This window comes from Accipiter gentilis, chromosome Z (genome assembly GCF_929443795.1).
Source record: "Accipiter gentilis chromosome Z, bAccGen1.1, whole genome shotgun sequence".
NCBI classification, from domain to species: domain Eukaryota; kingdom Metazoa; phylum Chordata; class Aves; order Accipitriformes; family Accipitridae; genus Astur; species Astur gentilis.
In genome coordinates, this window is record NC_064919.1 from 22,385,188 (window position 1) to 22,408,518 (window position 23,331).

Consider the following 23,331-nt stretch of genomic DNA (forward strand, 5'->3'; position numbering starts at 1 on the left):
TTTTCATAATATTTTTGCCTGAGATTGGAGTCTAAAAATTGCCTTTAATATCCTTTTTTAGTGAAGCACCTGACTACTCTGGATAAGTTCCTGTGCTTTTGTCATAAAGAGTCATCTGACTTCAGTTCAGACATTTATTTGTCAGCTAACAATTATGCCTCATTTTCAGGAACATTAAGAACAGTCACAAATGGAAGTCTGAGGAGGCTATAGAAGGGTAAGGGAATGGAGTGTATTTATATTTTCCCTGCCCAGCATAAAACTGGAAATGCTGCAAGTCAGCATTTTAAACAAAGCACTCTCTTTGGAATGGTGATGTATTCAGCAGCAGCTCAGGAAAGGTGCAAGTGAAAATGTACCAGATGGTAGTAGTTGCTGAATACTGAATTCTGAATTTACTTCATTGTATGCATATGTATTCACAGGTCATTCTATCATTTTATAAATAATAGAGGAAATGACTTATGTTTCCCTATATAACACATTAAGAACACAGAATAGTCATTACATCATCTGACTTTCTGAGTGCAAAGTACTTTATAAAAACAAACGTGCCTGTGGGAGACTCCCACTTTACATAGGCCTTTTTAAAGAGTTTTCCAGTTGGTTTTACAGAAACAACATTCTTTTTATTTTTTTAAGAAAACTGGAATTTATTTAAAAAAAAAAAAAGACAAGACAAACATAGGGGAGCAGAGGTAGGAAGCGAAGACTTAGTTCTCACTGTTAAGGATATGACATGCACATGATTATGTGAAGTGGATAGGATGGTACTGATTTATCATGCATGCCTTGCTGGGAAGACTGTACAGATTCATGAATGTGGTATGTAGGCAAGATACATGGACTAAAGTCACATCTGTCATGTCTGTACTTCAGTCTCTTAACCAATGAATACTTCTAATTGTGGATCCAGAGAACATATCCCTATTTTTCATTCTTGCCAACCTGAAGTTCCCAAAAAATGGCCCAGAGGAGCCCTGGCAAGGGGCCATTGTCCATGCTGGAGAAGAAAGCATTTTTTAACCCTGGGGACCTGATGTTCCCCACTCCTGAATTTATAGAATCATAGAATCATTTAGGTTGGAAAAGACCTTCAAGATCATAGAGTCCAACCATCAACCATGCGCACTAAACCATGTCCTGAAGTACCCCATCTACTTGCTTTTTGAATACCTCCAGGGATGGTGACTCAACCACTTCCCTCGGCAGCCTGTTCCAATGTCTGACAATCCTTCCAGGAAAAATTATTTTCCTAATATCTAACCTAACTCTCCCTTGCCTCAACTTGAGGCTATTTCCTCTTGTCCTAACTCCAGCCACCTGACAGAAGAGACCAGCACCCACCTCGCTACAACCCCCTTTCAGGTAGTTGTAGAGAGCGATAAGGTCTCCCCTCAGCCTCCTTTTCTCCAGGCTAAACAGCCCCAGTTCCCTCAGCGGCTCCTCGTAAGACTTGTGCTCCAGGCCCTTCACCAACTTGGTTGCCCTTCTCTGAACATGCTCCAGCACCTCAATGTCCTTCCTGTAGTGAGGGGCCCAAAACCGAACATAGCACTCAAGGTGCGGCCTCACCAGTGCCGAGTACAGGGGAACAATCACCTCCCTGCTTCTGCTGGCCACACTATTTCTGATACAGGCCAGGATGCCGTTGGCCTTCTTGGCCACCTGGGCACACTGCTGGCTCATATTCAGCCGGCTGTCAACCAGCACGCCCAGGTCTTTCTCTGCTGGGCAGCTTTCCAGCCACTCTTCCCCAAGCCTGTAGCGCTGCATGGGGTTGTCATGACCCAAGTGCAGGACCCGGCACTTGGCCTTGTTGAACCTCATATAGTTGGCCTTTGCCAATGGATCCAGCCTGTCCAGATCCCTCTGTAGAGCCTTCCTACCCTCAAGGAGATGGACTCTGCCTCCCAACTTGGTGTTGTCAGCAAACTTGCTGAGGGTGCACTCAATCCCCTCACACCAATCATTGATAAAGATATTAAACAGAACCGTCCCCAACACTGAGCCCTGAGGAACACCACTTGTGACCCACCACCAACTGGATTTCTCCCCATTCACCACAACTCTCTGGGCTTGTCCATCCAGCCAGTTTTTCACCCAGTGAAGAGTACACTTATCCAAGCCATGAGACGCCAGCTTCTAAATTTCTTTCCAACCAGGTCTGCTTAGTTACTTGTATGGTACACCAGGGGTGGGGGCAAAGCCTTGCTCTGTATCACGTACATGCCCCCCTTTCTGCTCCACACTCCTAGCTCTGCTCTGAGATATTCCCTTCCTGTGCCACTCGCAGCTTGCAGGGGAGAGGGAATCAAGAAAGAGGCATCTCCCCAACTTCTCCATCCTGGAGTACTCCAACTGGTGTTTGTGCAATGGAGACAAGGGGCAGCCCCCATCAACGTGAGCCTGGTGCCCTCTTTACAGCTCGACACAAGGTGGCAGTTGGCAAAGGGGCTGGCCTGCCTTCTCAGGCTGGTTTTCTTTCCAAGGACCAAGGTCTCAGTTGGGTCCACAGCACGAAGCTTCAGTGCAGTGGCACGTGCTGTAGTCTGTTGCTTGAAGCATTGCACTGAGGAGTAGCAGCCCTCCATGTGCCAGAGGCGCTGGCTGTCCCCTCCTGCAGAAGCCATGGCCATTGCTCAGGAAGGCGACTCTGCAGAGGTGCGAGGCAGGACAGGGTTACTAGTGATAAGCTCTGGGACAGCGTGGTGAGGTTTGAGTGATGTTGTGCTGGTGAGGGCTTTCGCTCTGCTCCACAATGTACCAAAGACAGTGGAGCACATTTCAAACGTTTGCACGCAAATGCCCGCAGTATGAGGAATAATCTTCCAAACCGGGAAGCTTTGGCTCAGTCCCAGAGCTACGACAATGTTTGCGTCAGTGAGACTTGGTGGGAAGAGTCCTGCGACTGGCGTGCTGTGATGGATGGTTCTAGGCTCTTCAGGAGAGGCAGGCAGGGCAGAGAGGTAGTGCTGTGGGTAAAGGTGGGGTTGGCCTGTGTTACAGTACTTGCGGTTGGGGGTGACACGGTTGAGAGCCTCTGGGTAGGGATTGGGGGAAAAGCTAATAAAGCAGATATCGTTGTGGGAGTCCGCTACAGATCACCCAGCCAGGATGATGGCACTGATGCATTAGTCAATAAGGAATTAACCCCCCCTCTAAAGCAGTTGCCCTTGTCCTTAGGGGCGACGTCAACTTCCCAGATGTTAACTGGGACACTCATACAGCAGACACAAAGAGGTCCAGGGAGTTCATATTATCACAGAATGTTTTGGCTTGGAAGGGACCTTTAAAGACCATCGAGTCCACCCCTCCCTGACATGGGCGTTGAATTCTTTGACTAGATCAGGTTGCTCAAATCCCCCTGCAACCTGACTTTGAGCAATTCCAGGGATGGGACATCCACAGCTTCTCTGGGCAACCTGTTCCAGGGTCTTACCACCCCCAAGTAAAAAAAAAGTCTTCCTTACTTCCAATCTAAATCTACCCTCTTTCAGTTTAAAACTGTTGTCCCTTGTTCTGTCGCTGCAGGCCTTGGTAAAATGTCTCTCTCCATCTTTCTTACAAGCCCCCTTTAAGAACTGACAAGCTGCAATAAGGCCTTCCCAGAGCCTTTTCTTCTCCAGGCTGAACAACCCCACCTGCCTCAGCCTTTCTTCATAGCAGAGGTGTTCCAGCCCTCTGATCATTTTTGTGGACCTCCTCTGGACCCGCTCCAGCAGGCCCAAATGTTTCTTGTACTGGGGGCCCCTGAGCATGGTGCAGTACTCCAGGAGGGGTCTCACCAGAGCAGAGTAGAGGCAGAGAATCACCTCCCTTGACCTGCTGGCCACGCTTGTTTTTATGCAGCCCAGGATACCATCAGCTTTCTGGGCTGCAAGCATACGTTGCTGGCTTATGTCCAATTTTTCATCCACCAGCACCCCCAAGTCTTTCTCTCCTCTCAATCCCTTCATCCCCCAGTCTGTACTGATACTGGGGATTGCTGTGATGCAGATGCAGGCTGTTGAATTTGTCCTTGTTGAACTTCTTGAGGTTTGCATGGGCCCACTCCAAAAGCCTGTGAAGGTCTTGGAGCATGTTGAAGATTACTTTTTGATACAGGTGCTAAGGGAGCTGGGTAGGAGGGTGCCCTCCTAGGTCAGTTGTTTGTAAATAGAGATGGTCTTGTGGGTGAAGTGGTGATTGGTGGCTTGTCTTGGCAACAGGGATCATGAAACTGTTGAGTTTAAAATCTTTGGCAATATAAGAAAAACTGTGAGCAGAGATGCTACCCTGGGTTTTGGAAGAGCAGGCTTTAAGCTGCTCAAGGAACTGGTTAGTAATGTCCCCTGGGAATCTGCTTGGAGGGGTATTTGGGTCCATAAATGCTGGTCACTTTTTAAGAGCTACCTTTTAAAAAAGCATGGGAGAAGGTATTTCTAATGTTTTGGAAGCCAAGCAAGTGGGACAGAAATCTGGGTTGGCTGAACAGGGATCTCCTTCTGGATACTTAGGCTGAAAAAGTAAGTGTTTGAACTTTGAAAGCAGGGTCAGGTTATACAGGAGGACTACAGAGGTGCTGTTCACTGCCGTAGGGGGAAAATTTGTATGGCCAGAGCTCAAACAGAGTTGAAGCAGACCAGTACTGTGGTGGATAACGTAAGTCTTTTTAAATTATGTTAACAGCAAAAGGAAGACTAAAGAAAGCATCGGTCTGTTACTTGATAAGGTTAGCTATCATCTCAGATATAGGGATGAAGATAAAGCAGAGACATTTCACGCCACCTTTGCCTCTGTCTTTAACACTGGTGATGGGCCCTGGGAAGCCCTGGAGCCCTGGGTTGGAGGACCACAACTGGGGGAGCGGTAGACTCCATGTTGTCTTTGAATTTGTACAGGATTTCCTGCTGCAACTGAATGTACATAAGTCCATGGGGCCCAATGGGATTCATCCCAGGGTACTGAAAGAGTTGGCCTCTTGCAGTTATCACAAGACCTCTCTTGGTTATCAATGGTTTTGGGAACCTGGAGAGGTGCCAGTCAACTGAAAGCTAGAGAATGTTGTTCCAATTTTCAAGAACAGCCAGAAAGAAGACCGTAGTAATTATAGGCCTGTCAGTTTCACTTCAGTGCCTGGTAAACTTGTGGAGAAGATTATTCTTGGAGTTACTGAAAAACTCTTGAAACACAATGCAGTCATCGATCAAAGCCAACATAGGTTCATGAAGGGAAAGGTATGCCTTACTAACTTAATATCCTTTGATGACAAAGTTACCTGCCTAGTGGACAAAGGGAAGGTAGTGGATGTGTTTGGTTTTTTTTTAATTTTAGCAAAGCTTTTGATACTGTCTCTCACAGTATCCTTCTGGACAAAAAGTCCCACATACAGCTGGACATGTGTTGTGGTTTAACCCCAGCCAGCAACTAAGCACCACGCACCCGCTCACTCACTTCCCCCCGACCCAGTGGGTTGGGCGAGAGAATTGGGAAAAAAAACTTGCGGGTTGGATGAGGAGAATTTAATAGGACAGAAAGGAAGAAAATAATAATGATAATAATAACAACGATAAAATAACAATGATAATAATGATAAAAGAATTGGGATATACAAAACAAGTGATGCACAATGCAATTGCTCACCACTTGCTGACTGATGCCCAGTTAGTTCCCGAGCAGTGATCCCCCCCTCAGCCCAGGCCAACTCCTCCCAGTTTATATATTAGGCATGATGTCACCTGGTATGGAACATTCCTTTGGCCGTTTTGGGTCAGCAGTCCTGGCAGTGTCCCCTCCCAGCTTCTTGTGCCACTCCAGCCTTCTAGCTGGCTGGGCATGAGAAGCTGAAAAATCCTTGATTTAGTCTAAACTGAAAACATCCTTGTGTTACCAACTTTATTCTCATACTAAATCCAAACCAAAACACTATACCAGGTCCTAGAAAGAAAATTAACTCTATCCCAGCTGAAATCAGGACAACATGTACACAATACAATGGGTCAACAGCTGGCTGAAGGATGGGGTTCAAATTATTGTAGTATTTGGGATAACATCTAGCTGGTGGCCAGTCACTAGTTGTCTTTCCCTGTGCTCGATTTTAGGGCCAGTTCTCTTCAATGTTTTTATTAATGACCTGGACACAGGAGTTGAGTGCACACTAAGTTTGCTGAAAATACTAAACTAGGAGGAACCATTGATTTCCTTGAGAGTAGAGAGGCCTCATAGAGAGATCTTGATAGATTAGAGTGGTAGACAATCACCAACTGTGTGAAATTTAATAAGGATAAATGACAGATTCTGTACCTGGGATGGTGTAATTCTGGATGTACTTACAGACTGGAGGACAAGAAGCTTCAGCCTTGCAGAAAGGGATCTGGGTGTTTTGGTAATGGTTATCTTAATGTGAGTCAACAACATGCCCTGGAGGTCAAAAGGGCCAACCATATCCTCAGGTGCGTTAAACACAGTATATCTAACTGGTCAAAAGAAGTGATTGTCCCAGTGTACTCAACATTGGTGCGGTGTCACCTTGAGTACTGTGTGCAGTTTTTGTCTCCACAACATAAAAAGGATATAAAAATACTAGAATATGTCCAAAAGAAGACAACAAAGATGGTGAAAGGACTAAAGGGCATGACTTATGAGGGGCAGCTGAGGAGACCAGGTTTGTTCAGCCTGTAGAAGAGGAGACTGATGGGTGACCTCATTGCTGTCTACAGCTTCCTCATGAGGGGCAGTGGAAAGGGAGGTACTGATCTCTTCTCTCTGGTGTCCAGTGATAGGTTGTGAAGGAACAGCTTAAAGCTGCATCATGGGAAGTTCAGATTGGATATTGGGAAAATGTTCTTCAGTGAGAGGGTGGTCAAGCACTGGAACAAGCTCCCCAGGGAAGTGGTCATGTCCCTAAGGCTGTTGGTATTCAAAAAGTGGTTGCACAATGCTCTTAGATACATTTAGGTTGCCCTGTGTGGAGTCAGGATTTGGACTCAATGATCCTCAGGGGTTCTTTCCAACTCAGCATATTCTATGATTCGAAGTACCTCAACCTCACTGCCTAATTTGCAGTTGGGATTTGTGGAGACAAAAAAGTGCGGTTTCCTTTTCTGCTTGCACCTGTGTGACAAAAAAATGCTTTACTTCTGTTGTCCTTGAGGTCCCTCAACTCCAGGATTGCATTTTTATTCTCCAGGGTTATGCATTCTTATTGAGCCATTCTTTTCAGTTTGCAAGCCAAGCAAGCCAAGTTTTGAAATTTTAATATGTCAGTCATTTCTGTTCCTTTGTGGCAGAACACTAATACACAAGAGAGTTAACTGTGCTCAAAAATATTAAAAAAAATTGTCTTAACCCTTAAAGCTGGTTTTGGATCAGAGATTGGCACTGAAATGATACATTCCTCATGCTTTCTGAGGTTTTGTTTGCCAAGTCTGCAGTGAAAAAATAAGAAACCTTCAGTGGCTTACAGGGGTAGAACACGGTTTTTGGTGTTTTGAGAAGTTTATGTGTATGTGTTCACATGTTCTTGTGCATGTGGACACAGCATGTTCAGCTTTGTACTTTTAGGTTTCATATTAGGAAGTGATTGTGTGTAAGATTCTGACTGAAAGTGGGACACTTTTTTCAGGGGTTGGGTTTGGGTTTTTTTTTGTCAAATGGGGATTTGCTTGCAAGATGCAGATTGAGATTTGAGCTAGGACACTTGAGGACTTTTTAGATGCAAAGACATCTGTAGTAATAGGGACACCAGAATAAGACTTATTAATTCTGGCAAATAAACTTACTGAATATGGTGAGATAACTAGGCCTGGGGGTGAGGAGCTCTGTAGCTGCACTACCTCTCCTATGTTATGTCTTGGAGTCTTGGAGTAGACTTTGACTGTGAAAGGTCTCTCTGGGAGATCCAGTCTTCTAAAACCTCTTTTTAGCCTCTCTCTACACCAAGAATCTGATGATTTATGACCAATTTTTAACATACTAATTCTAAACAGTTGTCTGTTCATTCACCAATGTGCTCTTAATTAGGGTTACCAACCAGTGATTTTAGGGTTAAAAGAAATCAACCAATATGCGTAACAGTCCTTTGGGTACTAAGATGTTTTCATTCATCAGTGCATTTAAACAGAGATTCTTATTTATTCCACATTCTTAAACACAAGGATAACAGTTTAAAAATATAACCAGCCTCTTTTTTTTTTTTTTTCTAAAAATGAAGGAGCAATGGCAGGTATCTGGTGATCCTGCAAGGGACTGGTAACTCTGTTGCTTGTGATGCATTCAGGACCAGACGCTATAGCTTCAGCTGACTTGTTTGACCAAGTCAGGAGCATGCATGTTCTTTCATTTCTTGTGTTTGTTTTCCAGTCTAGAAAATACAATTATAGAAAGTTGTCAGGCATCATATTACAGCTTTAGGTCATGTCTCGTCCACATTGCAAAACCACACCAGGGCACAGCTGACTTTAACGATGCCAGGCACATATTCATGTCAGCTCTGCTGGAACTGTTGTGCTGACAGGTGCTGAGCAGCACAAGAATGAAAACTGTGGAAGAAGCAGTTTCTCCCATTTTCTCTTTTCCTTCATGACCTAATTTAATTTGGAAAAATAACTGGAAAGTACAAGTTCTACACAAATTGTTTGAGGCACTTGGTATGAATCTTTTTATTTTTAATTTTTTTTTAATATACATGTTTGGAAATGCAATTTTTCTTCCAATCTGTTATTTAATATAATGGTCTGATCTTACACCCAAGCCCAGGGAATTTAGAGTGGATCAGAGCAGCTGTTTGTGAGAAGAAACTTCAGCAGGAGAAAATAATTCTGAGTCTGTCCTTGGTCTGTTTGTTGAGATGCTCTTATTGTAGCTTACATGGTCTTTAGGTGCAGTGAGAAATGGATGATCTTACATGCTGGTATGTGGCATCTGTTTAGATTGGGCAAGCACTTGCAGGCTGGGGTTTAGCTAGGACCATCAGAAATGTGGTGAATCATTATTGGAGAGGACTGAATAGATAAATTTTCATCATGTGACTTCCTTTAAGTCTTAATTCAGCTATGTTCTTCCTTATCCAACAAATTACCAAATTTGTGTTTCCTGCCTGCGTTAAAATTTAGTGTAAAAACACAGTTTCCTATCACAAAATCACTTCCTCATGCATCAGAAGCTGCTGATAGTGAAGTGGAAAAAATTACAACTCTGTCTACTAGTCTAAGAATTATTTTGTGCTTATCTGTGACTTGCCTAATTTTTCTGGTAATTGAGTCTTATTTTGTTTGATAGTTTTAACAGGTTGACATAGTAAGTGTAAGTAACTATATACAACATAAGCATAGAGTACCTTTCTGTTATAATGACAAATTTTGTTGAGCTTTTTGAAGCTTGCTTGTCAAGGTTAGTATTTTTCTGAACCGTAGTATTTTTGTGAGAGTTTCAGAATTTCCAAAATTTTGTTTTTTGAATGAGCGTGCTAGTCCCTCTTCTCATACTCTATTAAATAGAAAACTTGCTAAGTCTTATTGCTTAAATTACATCTGTCAAATTGTCAAATCACACAAGCCTGGACACAGTGCAGACATTTTATGCATATCCAGTTGACAATCTGCCAGCCAGTTATCATGAGCTTTTAACACTGTAGTATACTTCTGCACAGAAAGGAAATTGAATGCATAGAGCCTAACATTTCTTGCAAATTATTGCCTCTGTTACATTGTGTCTCTGTGTGTGTGTGCGTATAACGTGTATGTACTTTTTACCTTCCTGAGGGAATTAGGATTAAAAGATTGCTTTGCCATATATTACAGGAAAACACACATCATTCTTGTGTGAGGAAACCTTTTGCATTCAAAGCTTTTATTAATCACAGACTTCTCAGCAGTTTGAAAACTGAACGATTTACAGGAGTCATTCTTTAAGAATGGTTGGAAATGATTACTGCCTTTTAATCTGAAATAACCTGGTATTCCCCTGTTTTTGTTTACTTACAAGTTATTTGTAGAAAGTCTTTGGATCTGCTGTGCTGAAAATATGGCTCTAATCCTTCAACCCTTGTTCATGTGAAAAAATCTTGTTGAGGTGATTAGGCTCTGTGAAATAATATCTGTTTGTGGGAGCAGAGGTTGTCACACCATGTATGATCTGATCTGGACTGCAGCATTTTTTTTTTTCCTTCCAGCTATGTGTTTTCTTGGAAGATCAAACGTAGCCATGCAAATGATGCTAACATACTGTAAAGAAGAGTATGTCTCAATATTTCTATCATCTTGTATCATGTGCCAGAGAGACAGCTGTTTTCTCCCCTACAATGAAGACATAGATGCATATTAAACTGTGGTTTCTGGCTGCCTTTCAGAACAATAAGAAACTACACACCTGTCAGCTCTTGGCAAGCAGGAGTAGTAAAATTACTAACTTTGTTTCCACAGCATTCTCTCACTGACAAACACACCATTGGCTTCATTTTTCTCTCCATCACTTCTCAAAAGGCTTAGATTTCTCCCCAGAGGCACAGAAGAATTAAGCAGTTTTACTACTGCTTCTCATAAACGGCTTACTTTTTAGAAAGGGTACATTTTCATGCTAGGCTTGCTTTATTACTACTTTTCTTCTGGAACATTTTTTTTGCCAATCAGTGTTTTGCATCTGCAAGCCTTCGTGTTACGTAGCACCCTCCTTTCCTAAGGCAGTCTAAAAACCCTGCAAGATAATGGCTCATTTAGTGATCAATTTGTCAAGTAATATTCACAGATGTTTTTCTGGTAGTACAGTGCAGGTAATACCCATGTGAGTGATTCCTTCTCGTAAGTGGCTAGGTAGAAGATTTGTTTTGTGATGTGTAGTGCAGAGTTCTCCAGCAGACAACTTTCCTTCATACCTGTCAAGCTTTTAATCATAGAATCACAGAATCATGGAATGGTTTGGGTTGAAGGGATCTTAAAGATCATCTAGTTCCAACCCCCCTGCCATGGGCAGGGACACCTTCCACTATCCCAGGTTGCTCAAAGCCCCATCCAGCCTGGCCTTGAACACTTCCAGGGATGGGGCATCCACAGCCTCTCTGGGCAACTCGTTCCAGTGCCTCACCGCCCTCACAGTCAAGAACTTCTTCCTTACATCCAATCTAAATCTACCCTCTTTCAGTTTAAAGCCATTACCCCTTGTCCTATCACTACATGTCCTTGTAAAAAATCCCTCTCGGGCTTTCTTGTAGACCTCCTCTAGGTACTGGAAGACTGCTATAAGGTCTCCCCAGAGCCTTCTCTTCTCCAGGCTGAACAACCCCAACTCTCTCAGCATGTCTTCATAGGAGAGGTTCCCCAGCCCTCTGATCATCTTCATGGCCCTCCTCTGGACTCAGTCCAACAGAACCATGTCCTTCTTATGCTGGGGGCTGCAGAGCTGAATGCAGTACTCCAGGTGGGGTCTCATGAGAGTGGAGTAGAGGAGAAGAATCACCTCCCTCGACCTGCTGGTGATGCTGCTTTTCATGCAGCCCAGGATACTGTTGGCTTTCTGGGCTGTAAATGCACATTTCCGGCTCATGCTGAGCTTCTTGTCAACCAGTACCTCCAAGTCCTTCTCCTTGGCTGCTGTCAATCCATTCTCTGCCCAGCCTGTATTTATGCTTGGGATTGCCCCGACCCATGTGCAGGACCTTGTGCTTGGCCTTGTTGAACTTCGTGAGGTTTGCATGGGCTCACCTTTCAAGCCTCTCAAGGTCCCTCTGGATGGCATCCCTTCCCTCCCACCTGTTAACAACACCACACAGCTTGGCATTTTTGGCAAACTTGCTGAGGGTGCACTCAATCCCACTGTCCATGTTGCCAACAAAGATGTTAAACAGCACCAGTTCCAATACAACTCCTGAGGATCCCAGTTGTCGCTGGTCTCCACTTCGACATCAAGCCGTTGACTGCAACTCTTTGAATGCAACCATCCAGCCAATTCCTTATCCACTGAGTGGTCCATCCATCAAATCCATGTCTCTCCAATTTAGAGACAGGGATGTCATGCAGGACAGTGTCAAATGCTTTGCACAAGTCCAGCTAGATGATATCAGTTGCTCTTCCCTTATCCACCAACGCTGTAAACCCATTGTAAAAGACCACCAGATTTGTCAGGTGTGATTTGCCCTTAATGAAGCCATGTTGGCTGTCACCAGTCACCTCCTTATTTTCCATGTGCCTTAGCATAGTTTCCCGGAGGATCAGCTCCACGATCTTCCCAGGCACAGAGGTGAGACTGACTGGCCTGTAGTTCCCTGGGCCTTCCTTTTTTCTCTTTTTAAAAATGGGGGTTATATTTCCCCTTTTCCAGTCAATGAGAACTTCCCTGGACTGCCTTGACTTCTCAAATATGACAGATAGTGTCTTAGCCACTTAATCTGCCAGTTCCCTCAGGACCCACAGATGCATCTCATCAGGTCCCATGGATTTGTGCACTTGCAGGTTTCTTAGATGGTCTCAAACCTATCCTTCTTCCAGTCCCGCCTTTGCCTTCTGCAACTTGGTTGGTGTGGCTAGAGTACTTGCCGGTGAAGACTGACGCAAAAAAGTTGTTGACTACCTCAGCCTTCTCTGTGACCTGGGTAACCAGGTCTCCTGCTTAATGCTTAATCATGGCATTCAGTTTTAAATACAGAAATGTGAATGAGCACAGGAGAAAATTTCTGTCCATAAGGACAGGTCCCTAAGGAGCTGTGGCAGATTCCTAGGGTGGACTTAAGGGCTGACTTTCAACCTTGGCTCTGCATCTCTAGCTTTTGTGGTCTTAGCTAAATCATTAGAGTTATAAGAAAACCGTTAGACTTTTTTTTTTTTTTTTTTTTTTTTTCACTTGGTATATTAACAATAAAACCGAAATGAAGAGAAAGATGGTTCAAGATGCTTTACAAAATGATTGAAAACTTCCTCATGTCATTCCTGCCCCCACTTCCCCTCTCTTCCCAGTTCTTACAGCTCCCTCCCACTGCCCCCCAAGTTAAAAGCACAAACCAGGAATTCCTCAGAAAGTCTTTTACAAGGAATGTTGAAAACTTTGAAGACATTAATCTGAAATGATCTGTCAAAGATCCAGAAGAATGGAATCTAACTGAACTTTAACTACTTCATCCTACTTAAGCCGGAACAGAACTGCTGAGCTGAGCAATTTAAGATTCCCACAGCTGCACTAGCTATGTTTTCATTCGTGGTACTAAATTGTTTCCATTAGCCTGAAAAGGGTTATAAAACCTACAATCAATTTAGTTTCTGGGGCATTGTGTTTTGAATACCGTTTAATAGGGTGTGACAAAAACACATACTTTCTCCACATGTTCTTACATTGCAAGCAGATTTTGCTTGGTACTAGGCAGTGCACCAAATGTTCTGGACAGAGAAATGTTCAGCAGAGAAAGCGCTGCAATTAGAAATAAAGGAACAGTATCAGACAGCTAGAATGCCCAGGGCATGACAAGAATCTTAAGTGCAAGAGATGAGCACAAAGGAATAATGGGAATTTTTATCATCCATTTGCTCATCAGCTCCACATTTGCTATGGATAGAACTCATTAGATTTGTTTAACGTAGGGGAAAAGAATAGATTCAAAAACTGGAAACATGAGTGAACCCAATTGGACAGGAATATATTTAATACTAATATTAATAACCATAGATGGCTGAATATGATGAACAGCTGTGGGCAGAAGGAGGAGGATTCTTGCTTTCTCCCAAAGAACTCAATGAATTGGATTTTTCAGCCTAATACACCCACAGCATTTTTGTTACATGAATAACCACATATATTTTAATAAGACTTCTTGATAGGGGAGGAGAGATTGCTTTACTTACCTTTACTAATGCTCTTAATCTGTAAATATACCATGCCTCCTGACAGTACAAGCACTTCAGCTTGTGTTTTGTATTCAGAGTGTATCTTAAATCAGTCTATTCATCGGGAAAATGACTGTTTAATCAGGAATTGTGGGTAAACATGTTCAAGCAACTTATATGATAAGGCATTTCTGAATGATGATGTGGAAAACACATTGTCCCATGACAGCATGTGCCTAACAGTGCATTTTGTGGCTCTGTAATCATGTAATCGTGTGCTAAGGTACACTGTAAAACATGTGAATGCTGACCATCAAAAAGGGACTTAATTCTATTTCTGACGCTGGATGATCTTAATGGTCTTTCCTAGGTGTTTTATTATGTCTTATTTTATACTTAACACTTTTTAAGTAGAAGCAAAAAGTCTAACAAATTTCACTTTGAGTCTAGAAATGTATTACAATGTTAATAAGCCAGCTCCTTGCCAACCAGTGCTGTAGGGTAAGAAATGAAGCAAAGATCAGGGTGAAATTGAATTGTGTTGGTTGTAGTCCACTGATTTCAAGGTGTGCTTTTTTAATCTGATTTGTTCTTGCGAGTATTTTTAATGGCTCCTTTTAAAGATCTTAAAAATTAGGTAAGAACTTTTCCAGATTGACTTTTTAGGCAGAGAAAATTACCTGCTGCTAAAGGAATATGTCATAGACATTTCTAAGCTTCTTTTCACTAGCATGTATGTGGTTATTTAAGTGCTATATGGCAATAGGGACATCACTATTATTTTGTAAGATGATGATAATAAAAACCTAGTATGCTTTACCTGATGTGTTAAAGTAGCAGGCATTAAACCTGATTGAGAATTGCTACATAATCTTTTCATGCAACAATATTTAAGATGCCAAAACACCGGTTCCAACGTTAAGCTCAGTGGCCTAAGTGGAGCTAGCTGTTGTAAAATAGAGAGAAATTATAGAAAAATAGAGCTTGATGGGGATTACAGAGACTGTGTAAACCTTCCTGTTTTCCTGAAGCTGAACAAAGTGTCTATCACACCTAAGGGTCTTTCCTTCACCTGTTCTTACATGTTTCCAACCACAGAAACTTAGCAAACTTTCCCACCTATTCCAGTCCTCTGTCCTTTCCATTAGACAAGTTTTCTTCATACCTAATCTAATCTCTCCTACTACCACTTAACCCTATACTTTGTCTCAAACTTGACAAATAGAGAACAGTTCTTTCCCTTCTTGGTAGTTGCATATTACAGAAGAGAGTTATATCAGATCTCTTCTGTTCTTTCCTCTTACCACAACATTCATCCCCATTGTTTTTTGCTTCTTGATCACATTTGAGAATCATAGAATCATTTAGGTTGGAAGAGACACTTAAGATCATCAAGTTCAACCGTAAACCTAACACTGCCAAGTCCACCACTAAACCATGTCCCTAAGCACCACATCTACACATCTATTAAATACCTCCAGGGACAGAGACTCAACCACTTCCGTAGGCAGCCTGTTCCAGTGCTTGATAACCCTTGCAGTAAAGAAATTTTTCCTAATATCCAACCTAAATCTCCCTTGCTGCAACTTGAGGCCATTTCCTCTCGTCCTATCTCCAGCCACCTGACAGAAGAGACCAGCACCCACCTCACTACAACCCCCCTTCGGGTAGTTGTAGAGAGCGATAAGGTCTCCCCTCAGCCTCCTTTTCTCCAGACTAAACAGTCTCAGCTCCCTCAGCCGCTCCTCATAAGACTTGTGCTCCAGGCCCTTCACCAGCTTCGTTGCCCTTCTCTGGACACGCTCCAGCACCTCAGTGTCTTTGCTGTAGTGAGGAGCCCAAAACTGAACACAGCACTCGAGGTGTGGCCTCACCAGGGCCAAGTACGGGGGAACAATCACCTCCCTGCTTCTGCTGGCCACACTGTTTCTGATACAGGCCAGGATGCTGTTGGCCTTCTTGGCCACCTGGGCACACTGCTGGCTCATATTCAGCTGGCTGTCAACCAGCACCCCCAGGTCTTTCTCTGCCGGGCAGCTTTCCAGCCACTCTTCCCCAAGCCTGTAGCGCTGCATAGGGTTCTCGTGACCAAAGTGTAGGATCCAGAACTTGGCCTTGTTGAATTTCATACAGTTGGCTTCAGCCCATCAGTCCAGCCTGTCCAGACCTATCAGTAGAGCCTTCCGATGCTCAAGCAGTTCAACTTGGTGACATTGTTTTCTCTCTATCTGGTCGCTTTTATGCTCTCTTTTCAGTTGAGCACATCTTACAGGCCAGCAGGATCTTCTAGGGCTCTGTGCAGGACCGAGGGATTCCCCCGTGTGTGTGCTGCCTCCCAACATGCAGTGCTGATGCCTTACCTTCTGTTTGTGGTCTCTGCTTATCCCCAGAGCCAGAGTTACTACCTGTCCAGTGTGATATATCTGCTATATGCCAAGGTAAAGGCAGAATCTTATTTCTGTCTTTATTGAACGGAACCTTATTTTTCTTCTTCACCACATCACTATTCTACTGGAATCATTAAATTTTCAAATTGTATTCTCCAGTGTGATTTCAAGAGACTTCTATCTGTAGTCTCTGAATTGGCTCTTCTCTGGCATCCAAATAATGAGTGAAAATAATGAATGATAATGAATGATATTTTGATACCTGATTCAATAAGGTGGCAAATTTAAGTTTGGGGTTATCTTTTTTGTGTTAGTCATTATTGAAAACCTCACAGATAACTGACTTGATCTCTTACTATCCTTTTCTCTTATCCTTCCTATCTCCTACTGTAGCTTGCTTTTTACCTGTAATGTACTTTTTTATTAAGTAGCTGCTAAATCTGTGAAGTATTTTCCTCTTAGATTTGTATCCCACAGAGTGTAATCTACTGCTTATCTGAAGTTTCCTTTGACAAAATGAGTTGTCATTATTTTGTTAGTTTCCTCTCATAAAAATGACTATGCTTACAGATAACATTGTTCAGTACTTCTAGTAACGATCTGCTTTCAAGTGCTAAAATACTTTTCAAAAACCAATAATCCTCATGGCTAACTTTGTTTCCCAGGTTTGGTTTCTGTGAAAGTGTTTTTAGAGCAAAACAGTTCATCTATTTTTTTGGAAAGGATTTCAGGGTTTAGTACGCCCTTAACTGTTTTGTGATCTTTCTAGCATAGGGTTCCACTTGCCAAAGCAGATAGAGACATGGATGTGTGGCTGTAGCGTGACCATTTGTGTCATACACAATGGGTAAATAGCAGCATTTTGACTCTATTATACCTGTGTAATACATTAATATAATATTTTTTGAGCAAACTGTGCAACAGCTGGTAATAGAGATGAAGATTCTGTGAGAGAGTGTGACTTTGGAAATGTAATGAAACTGAAGAGGTAAGTGCAGCTTAGGTCTATTCAGAATATGGAAAGGCTTTTTGGGGGAAAGAATGTTTTTAAAGTTTTAAAAATGTCTGGTCATTTGAGAAAAGTGAACCAGTTTATGCCATAATTGAGAATGGACCTTTGTATGCAAAAAGTTGGAAAAGAATATAATTGCTGTTGAAATGCTGAGGGGGAAAAAAAGGTGACTTCAGTGAAGTGTGTCGGGTGGTGTTGCTTCTAAACTGCTATATAATTCAATTCCTGCTAAACCAGCAGAGAAATATAGAGAAATGTTTGGAAATTTTATATAATCTTCTACCCCTAAACCCCCTAACAATTGCAGAAAACTTTCTATTTTGATAGGAATATAAAAGGACATTGAAGTATGAGTATATTAGTGTTAATCTTACCAATATTTCCAGATAAGAACTGTTTTGAATAAGAATAAAGGACTTTGTAACTCCATAGTAATGAAATAATCTAAACTAAATAAGATCTGAGATTGGTTTGATCCCAGCCAAAACTGTGGCATTTGTTGTGATAATTGCTACAGCTGTTAGGGAACTGTGAGAGCTTGATGTAACCTCTGGTGGGTCAAGAGGGAGACAACATCTGTAAAGACTCTACTTCCATCATGTGAAGGAGTGCTAGAGAACCACTGACCAGTGTCCCAAATACAAATTATGTGGGAAGCCAATTAAATTGAAACATGAAGATTTTGCAGGTAAGTGCAATAAATGGAACTGGCAGTGTAATAACAACAAATCTGTGTACAGTGCTCTTGGCCAGTTATAGAGCTTGCAGCCCTTTCAGTGCTGAAGCAGCCATTCCAAAGGACCTGAAATGTTTTGAATGGCTTAACCATGGGCTACCATTATGGGAGTGGGTAGTGAAGAGGAGGTGGAAAGGTGGAAGTGTTAAGGCTTATTTCCCAAGAGATACAAAACGTGGCAAACTCCAGCAAATGTAGTAGCAATAGTTTAATGTTTTAAAAATGTCCTTTTATTAGACATGACCCATGGCAGTTAGGAAAAGGGACCATACTTAAACTCCTAATGAGGAAGTGTTTGTACTGATGTGCTGGGTTTTGTGCTTGAGTGACTGAAGTGTGGGCATATTTAACATACCCAGAATGGAAACAGAGCAAGACCCTCTAGGAAAAAAGGCAGTAGTGGACACGGTATGAGTGTGTGAGTTTCTAAGCTGTCATGGCTGTTTGCTAGCTGAAAGTGAGTCATAACCTTACCAAATACATTTTAAACTCTATGCAGTTTAGCACATTTGCTGAAGAAAGCTGACTAAAGATGGCACTAGTAGCTTATGATGATACGGTGTGGTGGAATTTGGCTCTGATTTTTGCTTGTCACCTATATGCACATGGTTCTGAACACGCAGTTCTCAGCTGAGTGATGCATGCCTACCAAACTGATGAACTAGCACCAGGTTGTGTCTATGAAAGGGTCCTTCTAGAGAAATTTAACAGTTATATTTATTAATTCAGTTCTACCTCAACTAAAAGTATTGACTTTTTCTTCCATGAAGGAACTGTTTTTGTGTGTGTGTGTGAGAGAGATTTTCAAGACATAAGTTGTTTTCAGTTGTCATCTTCCCCTGTCTTTTTGCTTCTGTTTTTTCTTTGCTCAGTGAGAAACAGTACAGTATGTGCATCCAAATTATTCTAATTAATGAGTCAACTTCAAGCATTCTTTCTTAAAATACAGTTGTCTGTTGCCATTGCTTGTGATATCCCCTAGCAGTTTTAAACTGCATATCACAAAGCATGGTATATCTGACTTCTAGTGTTTGAAAACCAGAGCTCTGTAAATGATGCAGTCACTACAGGTGAAACACCTGTGTTTAATAAGGACTTGCAGAACCCATGCTCCGAGTATGACTTCATTAAACTGCAAATGTCTTGCAGATTAAGTTATTGACCATCTTTTGCAAGGTCTTGAGATGAAATTTTGAAGATGAGATTAAATTTGAATCCTTAAATGTGATGATAGAGACATCCATTTATACTAACATTTTGCAAATCAGTGAAAGTAGGAAAACAGTACTGGAAGAATTTGTATATTTATTTGGTTGCTAGTGTAGCATAAGTACTTCAGAAAACTAAAATTTCACACCTCCCAAGAACTTGAAAGCTACAAATTATTATCCTCTGTATCCCACTTTCCAGATTTCTTTGTGACTTTCCTCCTCATTCTTTTGGTACTTCACTCATTATTACTGAACTGAGAGCAATGAGAATTTCTTACTGTTGCTGGTTCCCTATCTTTTTGTGAATAAGATGCATGTGGAAGAATAGAGACCCTGCTATCATAGTTGTTCTCATTAAAGGACAACACATGGTCTGTAGGCCACATATTTGTGAAGTGATTCTTTTGGCTTATTGGACATCACTCATATAGCATGCTGACAGGGCAGTGAGAGGCAGTGAAAGCTTGTGGCTTCTGTTTCTATCCCCTCACCTGCTTTGCAGCATCAGAGTGACTCCACTGCTTGAAATATTAATTTTGGTGAGGATAGAGGATGGGAAGGAGGGCTCAAGAAGCTCAGAGGAGTGGGAAATATAATTCAAAAGTCAGAATTTTTAGTTGCTCATTTTCTTTTTTGAATCTCATGCCTCTTCACTAAATAGTCATTAGATAAAATGTATAATCAGGCTTAAAAAGACAATAGGGAGTAAAGCATTACAGTTTGATGTTCTCAGACACTGTGGGTGTGCAGGCCAATAGAAGGTCCCTACTATAGCTTCTTCTGACCATGCTTTCTTGCTTTCAGACCTGAGAGGGGGAAGGAGAAAGGTCATAAATTTCATGATGGAGGTAAAATTAACATCCATGGAAAGTCCTCTATGAAGTACAAATTCATTAGAATCACTCTGTGGACTTTATCACAGTATTATGTGAACCCTACAGACAGTTTTTACAAATAAGATTTTAATAAAGATGCCTGTCAGTGTTAACTAACTTTAAGTTCAATGCATTTACTTTTGTTAAGCATTTTTAACCTATTAGAATTTAGTTAATTTTATTACTGCCGAATGGGATGTTCTGTGATTGAAATGAGAGTTTGTTAGTTGGTAGACTCCACTGAACAACATTGATTTTCATCCCTGTATTGGCTTTGTGTGGCAAGGTTTTGGTAGCTGGGGGGTTACAGGGGTGGCTTCTGTGAGAAGCTGCTGGAAGCTTCCCCTGTGTCTGACAGAGCCAATGCCAGCCGGCTCTAAGATGGACCCACCACTGGCCAAGGCCGAGCCCATCAGCAATAGTGGTAGCACCTCTGTGATAACATTTTTAAGAAGGGAAAAAAGTTGGGATGGATGGGAAAAGGCCAGAGAGAGGAGTGAGACATGTAAGAGAAACAACCCTGCAGACCCCCAGGTCAGTGAAGAAGGAGGGGGATGAGATGGTCCAGGCACCAGAGCAGAGATTCCCCTGCAGCCCGTGGTGAAGACCCTGGTGAGGCCGGCTGTCCCCCTGCATCCCAGGGAGGTCCATGGGGGAGCAGATATCCACCTGCAGCCCGGGAAGGACCCCACGCCGGAGCAGGTGGATGCCCAAAGGAGGCTGTGACCCTGTGGGAAGCCCGTGTTGGAGCAGGCTCCTGCCAGGACCTGTGGACTCATGGAGAGAGGAGCCCATGGAGCAGGTTTTCTGGCAGGACTCGTGACCCTTTGGGGGACACACGCTGGAGCAGTGTGTGCCTGAAGGACTGCACGCTGTGGAAAGGACCCACGCTGGAGCAGTTCATGAAGGACTGCAGCCTGTGGGAAGGACCCACGTTGGAGAAGTCCATGGAGGATGCTGGAGCAGAGGAAGAGTGTGATGAGTCCTCCCCCTGAGGAGGATGAAGCAGCAGAAAATAACATGTTATGAACTGACCATAAACCCCATTCCCTGTACCCCTGTGCTGCTGGGGGTGTGTGTGGTAGAGAATCTGAGAGTGAAGTTGTGCCCGGGGAGAAGGGAGGGGTGGAGTGAAGGTGTTCTGAGATTTGGTTTTATTTCTCATTACCTTGCTCTGGTTGATTTGTAATAAACTGAGTTAATTTTCCCCAAGTTGATTCTGTTTTGCCCATGACGTTAATTGGTGAGTTGATCTCTCCTGTCCTTATCTCGACCCACAAGCTCTTTGTTATATTTTTCTCTCCCCTGTCCAGCTGAGGAGGGGGAGTGATAGAACGGCTTTGGTGGGCACCTGGCATCCAGCCAGGGTCAACCCAGCACAATCCCTATTATGGGGATATAAAAATTTAGCAGAAGACAAGATGATTGAAGTATCTGCCTAAATTTTGCTCAGGAATGTAAATAGAGCTTATATTTATTTTTTTTTTTCTAAATAAAATGAAAAATATGCAAGATGTTCATTAATAGAGCACTAATGCTCAGAGAATTAATTTCAAACTAGGTATAGTGGAAGAAGACTGTAGAAAAAGCAGAACATTAAACCAAATAACACAGATTTCTAAGAAGACATTAAAAAGAAAATTGTTAATGTTTGCTGAGAATCTGAATACCAGAAATCACATAGCTTGAAAATTCTTGAAGCTGTTGGTTCCTTTCAGATCTTAGCTTTTTGCTATTATCATAAGGCCTTTGGCCTCAAGGCAAAGGCAACAATTTTTAAGTATGACATTTATAATTGCATATGTGACTTGGTTATAATGCAATGTACTTTATTTATATTCTAATTTTGGTTGTGTTAATGGGTCTACTGCTGTATTCATCCTTGAAACTACAGATACCTTTGACTGAGTTTTACAAAATGCACTCCCAAAGCATGATTATAAAACCAAGCATGCTAGCTGCATGCAGAAAAGTAAGAAGTTGTGTCCACAGAGCTTGTGATTATGTAAAACCACATAGTTATGTTTGCATTTTGGAAATAAGATGATCTCTTTGGACCTGTAGATCCTTGTATGGTCTAACTTCTATACATACATTAGACCTCTTGCTTTGCAAAACTGGCTTCATACTTCTAATAGAATGAGAAACAGAGTCAATAAAGCATTCGACATGTAACAATACACAACTAGAGTACTGTTATGGCACTATGTTAATAATGAATAGAAATTTAGAAAATTGAATGGAAGTATATTAGCTACCAAGATGGTACAAATCAGCTTATGGAATTTTTGGCTGTATAAAGTGTTAGTTAAAAGAACTGAGTTAGCTCATATCACTGTAATAAAAAGATTCTCCACAGAGAAAATTTCTCACTCTGTGCTTTCCTTAAAAAAGACAGTTTATTCAAAGAGCATGTTGACTTTTTGTTGGCACCAGCTTTAGCAATGTCAAGCAGACACCACAACAGACCAAGTATCCATTTGAAATAAAGATCTGTTAGTGTATGAACTTTTTTTGTTACTCAAATTCTAGACCACCATGGCATAGAATGGGAGTAACATCTGTTTTCTTAGTGTACCATTTATCAAGCTCATTGAAAGAGGAGTCAACTATTCAGATCACTGTATCCTTGCCCACTCTCAATCAGTACCCTCATTTATTCAAAAACATCTGGGTTAAGCTGAATCTTGCCATATTCCATACTTTATATGATGGCCTCTGGTCATCATACTTTGCCATCTGTATTCTCTCAACCACTGGAAATCTTGTAAGTACCTACTTCAAAGAACAGACAGGTTAATTTATTTGGATGATGGTATTAATTCTGTTTATCTTGTACCCAGTGTAATTTGATTTGGTATGGTTTATTTTGCATGTTATAATTTTAAACATATTGGATGTTTTTATTTAATTGTTGTTACATGTGTGTAATTGAATTGGTTCTCTTCTGTGGGTTGAGTTATTTGTGTGAGCTAGGGTTTGAAATGTTGGTACTGAGGTGTTTACCAGGTCAAAGTATGTTGTTTAAAGCAGTATCTCAGTTTTTGACAGTTTGGGTAATATAAGAATAAAATACCACAAAGGTAATGGAAAACAAAAAACTAATGGAAGGAGGAAAAAAATTCAAACTGGAACAAATGAGAATTAGTTAGGCTTCTGCAGTTATTACTGGTTTGTTTCGGATGAGCCTGAGTATAATTAAAAGCTGATTTTAGATTTATCCACAGCTTTCTTTTTAACTTGAAAAATATGCATGTGAAAATACATGTTAATTATCTTAAACTATTGGAAAGAAGCATTACTTTCCCAAAATTACAAACTAT